The 12,113-nt window shown below is 41.7% G+C and overlaps 1 protein-coding gene across 2 annotated transcripts in view; it reads left to right on the forward strand.

Annotated features, from left to right (window-relative positions):
• The first annotated feature begins 1,262 nt into the window (after window positions 1-1,262).
• CDH5 (cadherin 5) overlaps window positions 1,263-12,113 on the forward strand; it is a 53,349-nt gene continuing 42,498 nt past the window's right edge. Inside the window, exon 1 of one of the 2 annotated variants that reach the window (XM_007477093.3) lies at window positions 1,263-1,422. The gene's annotated coding sequence lies outside the window, so the exon portion shown is untranslated. The remainder of the gene's footprint in view (window positions 1,423-12,113) is intronic. The other variant, XM_056799931.1, reaches the window with a different exon arrangement.

The raw sequence follows: 12,113 nt of genomic DNA on the forward strand, positions 1-12,113 counted from the left end.
AAAAAGAAGAAAGGAAACAAACAAAGAGTTACTGAGGTGGGTTTCATAATTCACAAGAAAATAGAAGGGAGTTGAGAGGGAAACACAAACTGGACAATTTTGAAGTAACATTGATTTTAACTACTTTTTTTAAGTAAGCTGTATAAAATAGATTCATAGTTTCATAAATAATCTTCTGTTCTACTTTCTATATGGAAATGTTCTCTTTATTTTTTGGTATTCATTAAATTCAGAATAAAAAAATAGAAAAAACATGTTATGTTCTATTTAGAGCTTTTAAAACTAGAAGGATCTCAGAGATCATCCAGTCCAATCCCTTCATTTTAAAGAAGAGGAAAACTGAGACCCAGAGAGGGGGGCAGTGATTTACCCAAGGCCAAACACCTAATTGGTGGCAGAGTGAGGACCTACAACCTGAACATTATGACTCTCAGGCTAATATTCTATCCACTCCCCTGTTCTGCTTCCAGCCCATTTTACAGATGTAGGAAATGAAGCCCAGAGAAAGGAAATAATTTTCAGAAAGGTTGAAGAGTTGTTTGAAAACTGAGCCTCTAAGCCATATAAACCCCAAATCTGTAAACCCCATGGCCCCTTATTAGAAATTTAAAGCAGAGTGCCCAAATAATTCAGTTACAAAGATGGAGCCTGATTAATGCACTGAACTCAGAGTCAGGAGACTTGGAATCAAAGACCTGAGTTCAAGTCTTGTTTGACATTTACCAGCCACTTCAAGCAAGCACCCAAGCCCTTACATATCTTATAAGAGCTTAGCCTCCCACAATGAATCTCTAACCCATGGCCCTCTAATGACTCACTTAAATCTAATTCATGTGCAAGTCAAGGCATCACTCGAAGATATCTTCGATCCTCTTTGAAAATGAAGGACCAACAAACAACAACCCTGCTGAGCCTTTGCCCACCTCTGTTCTTGAAAGTTGGGATAAATTCTCCCTTCCTCGCCCCTCACTCCAAAGAGGCTGTGAGCCTCTGGATTCAGATCACTGGGCACTGACCTAGTCAGTTCTAAATAGAGCCCCAGCATTGCCCTCCTTGGTGCTGTTTACCCGTATAAAATGGCCAGGACAGACAAAAATCACCAGGGCCCTCCAAATTTACAATACCCCAAGAGCAGCCCCCTGGCAGGTCCAGAGTGGCTCTGCCCTTCACAATGCAGTCTCCATGTATCTGGGGCTTTCCTCTCCAGGCCTGACCCTCAGAGGAACAATAACAGGAAACCATGCCGGGTGGGAAGCTGAGCTGGAAAAGCCGAAGGGAGGAGGGAGGCTGCACACACCCAGTGCCCACTCAGGACAGGGACACCGAAGCCGCTCTGTATTCTCCCGGGCGCCTTTCTCCTAGGCTGGGCAGAAGGCAAAGGACCCAGGAACACGCAGCCCCACCTCTGGGGCCAAAGTTAAGGTAAGAGATTCCGACTCTCCTAAGGAAAAACAACTTTCCTGATTCCTATATTCTGGTTAGAGAGGGAGCAAGAGGACGGGGCGGATAGAAGTTGGGATAGAGTTTATTAGAAGATTTAGGCTAATAGGGAAAATAAAATGTCAACATATATGCAGATTGGGGAAGCATGGCATAGGCGATAGAGGTCCAATCTTGGAAGTAAGAAAGAAACAAGCTCAATTTCTGCTCTTGAGCCATATTGACCATACTAGCTATTTGCCCCCAGTCTCTCTCAAATATTATCGGGGAATTTCCACACCAACATAGATAAAATCACAGGTCTGGAACAAATCTATGAGTGTACGTGCATTTGTGTATGTATATTAAGTCTTCGAACCCTTGACTGGTCCATTGTGATCACCAGTGTCTCTTCCTTATGAAAGACTTTAGAAGTTTGGGAATAGAAAGGACACAAGAGGATTACAGAGTAGAGAGAACCCTGGATTCATATTTCAAATTTTTGTCAAGCTTCAGCCCATTTTCCAAGTCACAAAACAGAATTATAGTACTATGAGTTAGTCTCCATCACTGAAGGCAAAAGGATCCGGGCCAGTGTGGTGAGAGATGCTTTAGGGAAATCAGAAAGACAGGTTGATATCTGAGCTCTTACTTGCTATATAAGTGTCCTTAAGTAACTCATTAAGAATCTCCAAGCCTCAGTTTCATCTTCTGTAAAATAGAGGACTTGGACTAAGTAACCGATGAGATCCCTTCCAGTTATAAATCCATGATTCCCTCATTTTAGGACAGAAGATCTGGGCCAAAAGGGAATCTTAGAGCAGAAAGGGCTCTCAGAAACCAGCTTGTCTACTTCCCACATTTTACAAGTAAAGGTCACCCAGAAGACAGAGGACTCAAACCAGGGTGATCCCCAGCCAATTTCCTTTCTTCTTCATCAGCCTGCTTCCAAGAAGTGGTATCCTGTCTCTCTACCTCTTCCATCCTAAAGGGTGTTAAGTATCTCTCTCCCCAACCTTCCCAGTTTATCTCTTAAAGTCTTAGAGACTGAATTTAGAAGGATGAGGTAAATGAATCAGAAAGCAAGCCAGTGTACCACCTCCTCCAATTCATCTCAAAAACAATTTCCTTCAAAGTTCTCTCAAGCTTCTGTCCATTTTCCAAGTCAGAAGACAGAGTTTCAGTGCTATGAGCTAGTCTCCATCCCTGAAGGCAAAAGGATCCAGGCTGATGTGGTGGGAGATGCTTTGAGGAATCAAGAAGACAGATGAGATAGTTTCCTAATGAAAGAGTCCCAGACCAATCAGTTGCAATATAGGCTAGCCCAAGGGATGGTGGAACTCCCTAAACATTAAGGACCAGTCTTCCTCACCATCTACCTTACAGGACTACCACATGGGATTTAGACACTGGATTTCCCAGTGACATACTCATATGGGACCTTCTTTTCCATATCCTCCATCTTCTCTCCTTAGTGGGATTAGCCTTGCATCCAACATTCACCAAGTCCAAGGGGTGGAAAACATGGGTTATTGGCAATATCCCTGAGCCAGCAATTAAAGGATCTAAATTAGAGTCCCAGCCCTACCATCAACTTACTGTGTGACCTTGGCAAAGTCATTTCCCCACACTGGTCCTTAGTTTCCTCATCCATAAAATGAAGGAAAGAATTGGGTTAAATGATCTCTACAGTTCCTTCCAACTCTAACAGTCTGTGAATTTATAACTTTTTAAGACCCAAAACTAGGAAAAGAGATAGTCAGTCATGTGCCAACAAAGGAAATACCTAAGAGCATGAAATGGGCAGCTCTTGCCATTGTGTGTTTGTGTGTACATGCATATGTTTATGAAAGAGAAGAACATACAAAATCAGAGGGAAACTTAGGTTTTCTGAGGAACTCTTTGCTATTGAAAGGAAGGCAAAAGTCTTGTGGAACAGTAGAACATTGGTGGCCTGAGAGTCAAGAATTCTGGGTTTTAGTATCAGCTCTTCTTTGATCACAAAATGACCTTTTTGCTGTTGTTCAGTCCTTTCTGTCATGTCTGACTCTTTGTGATCTCATTTACTGGAGGGGTTTGCCACTTCCTTCTCCAGATAATTTTACAAATGGGAAAATTGACTTTCCCAGGGTCACATAGCTAATAAGTATCTGAAGCTGGATTTGAACTCAGGAAGATGCATCTTTCAGATTCCAAACCACCAGTGCTCTATACATTGTACCACATAGCTACCCATTTTTGTTGTTCAGTTGATTTAATTATGTCCAAATCTTTGTGAACCCATTTGAGATTTTCTGGGGAAAGACAATAGCATGGTGTTCCATTTCTTTCTCCAGCTCATTTGACAGATAAGGAAATTGAGGCAAATAAAATTAAGTGACTTCCGTAGGGACACACAGCTGGCAAGTATCTGGGACTGGATTTGAACTTATGAAGATGAGTCTTTCTGATTCCAAATCTGGGGCTCTGTGTACTTTGGCGCCACCTAGCTGCCCTAACTGAACAACATTGGCCAAATTACTGATTGTTTCAGTTTGTTCCTCTTCCCCATGAGAGGAGACAATGGTGGAGGATCTGGGTTTAAACCCCACCTCAGAACTATCACCACCATTGTGCCTCCACTGCTCTGGGCCTCAGTTTTCCTCATCTGAGGAGTCCATAGTGGATCAACACTAGATGGATTCCTTTGTCTCTGGAGCTATGATTTCTGGCATTCTCTTTACTACCATCCTAAGGTCTGATGACATAGATAAACCAGGACCCTTCGAGAAGCTGGCATTATCCTAGGGCCAAGAAAATATACCTGCCCTAAAGTGTAAGGGGTAAATTGTGTGGTCCAGGTGAAAAGGCCATTCCACACCCCATTCCCTCCCCAGAAAAATGATATCTCCCATCGATCTGCTAGGGATAAGTGGTGTGGTCAATAGAGAACCCCCCTTAGAGTAAGGAAAAGCTGAGTTCAAATCTAGCCTCAGACATTTTCTAGCTGTGTGAGCCCTGGGCAAGTCACTTCATCTCTGTGCGCCTCAGTTTCTTCATCTATAAAATGGGGATAATAATAGCTCCCACCTCCTGTGGTTATCATGAGGATCAAATAAGATAATTAATGTAAAGGGTTTCGAATGGCGTCTGGCCCATGGTAAGTGTTTTATAAGTGCTAGCTATTTGTTATTAGCTGAGGCACCTAAATTCCATCATTAGAGATTCATTCCATAGACCAACGAGGCATGGAGCAGAACAAAAGAATGTTAGATTTGGAGGCTTGTTATTCATTAGCTTCATGGCTATCGTTTCCCAGAGATTCCCTTTCCTCATCTGTAAAATGGGGATAATCATGCAAGGTTATTGTGAGGAAAGCACTCTGTAGGCAATAAAGCTCTAGGCGAAGGTGAGCTCTCCTGTTCATTCCCTCCCTCCGCACCCTCTTTAAAACCCTACATGGAGGTCATGTAGGGATGGATGTGAAATTCTTCTCAGGCGCTGAGCATCAGCGTGAATGAGTGGCTTCAATCCACAATTTCTCTCCTCTGTCAAATGGGTCTATGAGCTCATGGATTGGGATTTCCCCTCCTCCCCACCGTATGATGTGACGTCTACTCATCCTGCGTGACTCTTGCCCGCACCCTCCCAAAAGTTCCCCACCAAGGCTCCACCCAATGTGCTGAGAGCATTCCTCTCTTCCTCCTGACATGGGGGGTGGGGGATGGAATCTGCCAGGGACTCTGGCTTTCTGTGTTTGTACTGTGAAAGGGAATTCTTTATTCTCTTTGTCTATGTTGAGTGAATCAACCAAAAACTTAAGTAGAAATTTTGATTCACTCAACATAGACAAAGAGAATAGAGAATTCCCTTTCATGGTACCATATGGCTCACTCTTTAGCATCTCTTTCTTTCCCAATCTGTATAAAAACATTTGTCCTGCCTACCTCACAGGAGCATTAGAAGGAATGTGCTCTGTACGTTTTCAAGGGGAATATCTGGGCAGCTAGGTCACTCAGTGGCTAGAGAGGCAGATCTGGAGATGAGAGGTCCTGGGTTCAAATTACGTCCTAGCTGTATGACCCTGGGCAAGTCACTTAACCCCAAATGCCTATCTTCTTGTTCTTCTACCTTGGAGTCAAGTATTGATTCCAAGGCAGAAGGTAAGAGTTGTTTGTTTGTTTGTTTGTTTTTAAGGAATATCAATGAAAGCTGGATTAGAATTGGCATTAAACAGATGAGATCCCAGAATCCATGCAGGCATAAAATTCTATATAAATGAGAGGTAGCCAAGAGTAGGGCTCTAACAGGATGGCATTTCTGGTGGGATGGGGCTCATGGGAAAAGCTGTGGAGCTCAGAGTGTTGGAGGAGAAAATAGTGTTGGGCACTGGGCTGGAGACAGAGGGGAAAGGGTCAAGAGTAGAGAGATGTCCATAGGAAATAGAGGTAGGGAAGGATTATGAAGATGCTCCATGGGTGCCATCTTGCTTCTGAGAGTTCTGATTGTAAGCTAAAATAGTGAACGTGAACACAGAATTTAAGCCAAAGATGGGCACTCCATCACTGGTAATATTGCCAGAGAGCCTGGCGCACAGTAGGTACAAAACAAATGAAAAGGGGATGGGATGGGATGGGATGCCATAGTAAAAACAGCACTGCAATTAGAGGCAAAAGATCTAGTCACATCCTAATTCTATTACTTATTCCCCATATAGCTTTGGGCAAGTGGCTCCCTGGGCTCCTACTTTTTCTATGCAAAATAAAAAAAAAAGTAGCACCTACAATGATCTCTAAGGTCTCATTCAATTTTGGATCCTCTGGTCCTGTGAGACAGAATGAAATGGAATGGGAGAGTGTGGGACAGGAGAGGATCAGGAAAGAGAGAATGGAATAGGTGAGGATGAAATGAAAAGGGACAGTAATAATAATGATGATATAATAATTGACATGTAAAGCTTAAAAAAAACAATCCTTACCTTCTGACTCAGGATCAATACTATGTATTGGTTCCAAGGTGGTAAGGGCTAGGCAATGGGGGTTAAGTGACTTGCCCAGGGTCACACAGAGAGGAAGGATATGGATCCAGATTTGAACCCAAGACCTCCCATCTCCTGGCCTGACTGTCCCCCACCTATAAAGCTTTACATATATTCTCACATTTGCTTCTCACAATAACCCTATGTGGTAAGTGCTATTATTGCCCCCATTTACAGTTGAGGAAGATGAGGCCAAAAGGGGTTAAGTGAGTTGGCCAAAGTCACACAACTAGTAAGAGTATGAGGCAGGATCTGTACTCTTCCTAACTCCAATTCCATCACTCTATCTACATAATGCCACCCATTTGCTAATTAATATTAATCTTACTAATAACTAACATTTATATAATGCTTTATGGTTTGCAAAATTATTTCCTTACAATGAACCAGTGATTTAGATACAGTATTATTATTGCCATTTTACAGAGTAGAAAACAGAAGTTCTGAGAGTTTAAATCACCTGCCCATGATCACAGAGCTTAAGTGTCAGAGATGGGAACCAAATCCGGGTCCCCTGAGTCCAAGCCCAATACTCTATCCATTACGCATCCAGACTAGAAGATGGGATGGTAATAGTTGGCACAGTAGATGGCATGCTGGACCTGGAGTCAAGAAGACTTGAGTTCAAATACAGCCTCTAATACTAGCTAGATGACCTCAGTCAAGTCACTTATCCTCTATTTACCTCAATTTCCTCAATAGTAAATTGAGGATAATAATAGTACCTACTTCAGAGGGTTGCTGTGAGAATCAAAAAAGGTCTAGCACAGGGTAGAAATGATATTATTCTTGGTTCTATGTTATTGCTGTGGTTATGGGCAACAAAGTGGCTCAGTGGATAGAGCACCAGACTTGAAGTCAGGAAGACTCATCTTCATGAGTTCAAATCTAACTTCAAACACTTACTGCCTATATGACCCTGGGCAAATCACTTATCTCTGTTTGGCTTAGTTACTTCATTGGGTAAAATGAATTGGAGAAGAAAATTATCATTATTATATGTTGTTCAGTTGATTTGATCATGCCCAACTCTTCATGATCTTATGAATCATACTGTTCATGCAGTTTTCTTGGAAAAGATACTAGAATGATTTGCCATTTCCTTCTTCAGTGGATTAAAGCAGAGATTATGTGACTTGCCCAAGGTTACACAGCTTAGTGTCTGGAATCGGATTTGAACTCGGGTCTTCTGACTCCAGATCCAGTGCTCTATTCATTGAGCTATCTAGCTGGTCCTTATAATAGTAATAATAATATCTAACTTTCAGCTAGTGTCTTGTTTACAAGAGACTTTACCTGTATTTTCTTATCTGTCCCTCACCACAGCCTGGTGAAATTGGTGCTATTATTATCTCCATTTTACAAATAAGAAAAAAAGAGCCTAAAAGATATTAATTCACTTGCCCAGGGTCCTATAGCTAATAAGTTTCTGAGGCTGGAGTGGAACTCAAGTCTTCCTGAATCCAAGTCCAACACTGATCTGGCCATGGAATAACACAGGACAAAATCAGATGGAATTCAAAGAAATGGAACGAGAGTGTATAACCCAGACTGAATTGCTTGCCAGCTCTAGGAAGGGTAAGGGAAGGAGGAAGAGAGACAATTTGGATCATATAATTTAGGAAAACTTAAGTGGAAATTTATTACGTGACAAAAAAGAAAAAAAATTAATAGAACGAGATGGGGCAAGACAGAAAGGAATTAAGGAGCAGCAACTAAGTGGATCAGTGGACATGAGCCAGACCTGGAATCAGGAAGACTGCGGTTAAAATCTGATCTCTGACATTTCCTAGCTGTGTGACCTTGGGCAAGTCACTTAAATCTATTTGCCTAACCCTTGTCCCTCTGTCTTAGAGTTGTTACTAAAACAGAAAGTTAAGGAATTGTTACTGAGATTTCTTCTTCCTCCTCTTTCCCCTCATCCTCTCCTCCATCTCCTTTCCTATTCTATATTGCTTCCCTGACTTTCCTCCTTTCCTGCTTTTCTTCCCATTTTTCTCCCTCTGTCCTAGCTAGAAAACCTAAAGTCTGTGTTCGATTCACCAGGACATATTCAAGACTGCTGAAGCTGCCATACTCTGAATTAAGAATCCTTTCAAACAAAAACAGAGAACCTTTTTTTTTAAAGATCTTCAACTCCAGTTCCCTCCCTGCAAGAGACCATCTGGTCTCTCCGTTGCTTTCTCCGGGCTGTCAGGGAGTTTCCCCGAGAGGGTTAAGTTTAGAAGAAAGCAGGCAGGACCAACCTGGACGATTGTTTTGCTGAAACAAAAGCAGGATATGAAAAACAGGAAAGCGGGAGGAGGTGTGTTTAGTTTTAAACTTAGAAGCCCCAGTGACTCATGGTGCCTTGCTGAGACAGACTCAGAGACAAGAAAGGATTCTCAGGTGGAAAAGCTGGTCAAGGCATCAAGAATCAAATAAAAACCCACTTTAGCAGTTGGCTATTTTCTTTGCCCTCTGCTGGTGCCCAAATATTGGAATTTTCCTTCTCTCTTCCCTCCCTCCTTTCCGCTAACTGAAGGACGCTTTTTGATGTTTGCTCGTTTCAGTCATGTTTGACTCTCCATGACCCCATTTGGAGTTTTCTTGGCACAGATCCTGGGGAAAGACTCTTATGTTTAATCCTAGGGATAATAGGGAAGAGTAACTGGAGTTTATCAAGCAGGGGGATGACATGGTCAGAGTTGTGCTTTAGGAATAGAACTTTGGCATCTGTATGCAGGATGGACTACAGAAGAAAGAGATCTGAAATAGGGGGACTGGTTAAGAAGCTATTGGGGTGGTCCAGATGAGAAATGATATGGGTTGTATTCATTTTATATCCTAAAGTGGTCAAGGAAGAAGGAAAAGAAACTATATGCTCTAAAATATTTATAGCAGCTCTCTATGTGGTGGCAAAGAACTGGAACATGAAAGGATGTCCATCAGTTAGAGAATGGCTCAGCAAGTTGTGGTATATAATTGTAGTGGAATATTATTGTGTCATAAGGAATGACAAACAAGATGATCACCAAAAAATATATAAAGACATATAAATAGATGCGAAGTGAAATGAGCAGACCCAGGAGAGCATGGTATACAGTGACAGCAATAATGTATGATGATCAACTGCGAATGACTTAATCATTATCAACAAGCCAAGGATCCAGGACAACTCCAAGGGGCTCATGATGTAAAAGGTCCTCCACCACCAGAGAAGGAACAGAGTCTCAATGAATATTGAAATTTACCATTCTTCACGCTATTTCCTCCACGGATTTTTCTCTAGTGTAAGCAATATGTGTCTTGTTTCACAACATGACGAACATGGAAACATGTCATATAATAATACATGTACAACCTATATCATATTATCTGCCTTCTTAGGGAGAGGAGAGAGGTAGGGAAAAGGACAGGGAGGGATGAGGCATAGATTTTTGGATATAACTAATATAAGAATTTGTTTCTCTTGGATGAACCTATTTATTATAATTTATTACATATTTATAACAAATCATATGTATTATTATGTCATATTATGTTAAATGTAAAAATGGTAACTGAAAAAAAAAGAAATAACAAGAGCCTAAACTAGAGTAGTGGCCATGTGAGTAGAGAGAAAAGAATAGATGTAAGAGATATTATAGAAATAAAATTGACAAAATAGTGACTGATTCAATATGGAGGGTGAGAGAGAAATTCAGAGTGATGCCAAGGTTACAAATGCAGGTGATTGGATTGGAAGAATCTCTCCTTCCTTCTTTAAAAATTGGGACCACGTTTTAGGAAGGTATTGACAAGCTAGAAAACATTCAGAGGAAGGCAACCAGGATTGTAAAGAGCCTTGAGAGGATCCTAATAATTGCTGGCACTCATTTACCACTTTATATAATTTACACTATATGATCCATATAACAACCTAATGAGGGCTATAGATATTATAGTATTTTTTTTTGTTTAAGAGAGAAGAAAACTAAGACTCAGAGCCACTAAGTAATTTGGTCATGGTCATTGATTTGAATCCATCTCTCCTCTGACTCTAAGCCCAATGCCCTCTCCATTGCACTACTTCCACCTCTTCTTCTAAAGAGGAATGAAGAATGTGGATGACTATTATGAAGATTCCCATAGGATCTGGGGAGATGATTGACCTGGAACACATGTAAGCTGCCTTCAAGTACTAGTCATGTGAAAGAGGGCTTAGCCAAGCTCTGCTTGAAGTAATCGTATCAGGTGCCGAAAGTCTGATTTATTCACATTGTAAAGAAATCCCATGTTTTGCAGCCACAGGGCATCATGGTAAAGCAATTATACTTTAAAAAGATGGGTCTTTGTCTCCGGGAAAAACTTGGGGGTCATTAAAAATTAGTTTATAATTTCCCAGAGGCAAGGCAGCCCAATTGTGCTAATTCATTAAATGAGTACTTTCCTGGAATTACTATCTGCAGCCATTTCAACTAGAAAGGCTCCTGTTCCATCCGGACTAAGTTCATCGTCCATTTTCAGTGTTTGTCCATAACAGGGAACACTAAAGCCTCCGAAGAATCAAAGGTGAAGGTCAACCAAAAGGCAATATGGATGCCTGGGATGGGTACCCTGCAAGAGAAATATGGCAAGAATGCCAACAGAGAGAGATGTGTAACTGGAAAAATATGGCTCAGTCCAATAACAAACCTCAAATTAACCAATGGACAGTTCATAGTGTCAGGAGACCTTGAGAAAGGTTCCTAGCATATTGAGTGGATCTCCTGGGTCTAACTTATGGGAAGATGTAGCTGATAAGTTGCACAGTATGGGCCAGCATGGACATGTTGCAATTGGTATAGGAGCATATGATATGAGGCCTAGAGATAGGAGGTCCTGGGTTCAAATCTATCCTCAGACACTTCCCAGCTGTGTGACCCTGGGCAAGTCACTTAACCCCCATTGCCTAGCCTTTACCACTCTTCTGCCTTGGAGCCAATACATAGTATTGACTCCAAGATGGAAGGTAAGGGTTTAAAAAAAATAAAAAAGAGAAAGAATAGGCTAGATGACCACATGGCAGGGATCTTGAAGAAGGAATGAATGCTTGCTCCAATATAAATTAAATTAATTGTAATTATAGGATTCTGCCTGGGAAGAAGAAGGGGGAAAATTTTTTAATTGCCATTCAATATCCTGGAAAAGTAAATTCATCAAGGCAGTTAGGTGGCTCCACAGATAGAGTACCAGGCCTTTAGTCAGGAGGTCTTGGGTTCAAATCTAGTCTCAAATGCTTCCTGGCTGTGTGACCTTGGATAAGTCACTTAACCTAGCCCTTACCTCCCTTGAAACCAATGCACAATATTGATTCTAAGATGGTTTTGCTTTTTGAAATAAAAGCAAATTCATCTCCTTACATATCTAATAATACAGCACCTCCCCCCCATAATGGGAAGGAATAAAAATGACTCCCATTATATACCGTTTAAAGGTTTACACGGTGCCTTAAATGCAAGGCCCTTCAAAAATCTCTCTCCTCTGCCCACATGGCACCCCAAGAGGAATCGTTTGGGGACAGGACGGACTCCGGAAGGCAGAGGACCTGTCTGTCTCCTTCTAACCCTACGTCTCCCCCTCTCTGGGCTTTGGCTTTCTCCTCAAATAGGGCTAATATGTGCGCGCTCCGCCTCGGGGTCCTGTCGGGAGGAAAGCACTCCGCAGGCTTCCAAGG

The sequence above is a fragment of the Monodelphis domestica genome, chromosome 1 (assembly GCF_027887165.1).
Source record: "Monodelphis domestica isolate mMonDom1 chromosome 1, mMonDom1.pri, whole genome shotgun sequence".
Lineage (NCBI taxonomy): Eukaryota > Metazoa > Chordata > Mammalia > Didelphimorphia > Didelphidae > Monodelphis > Monodelphis domestica.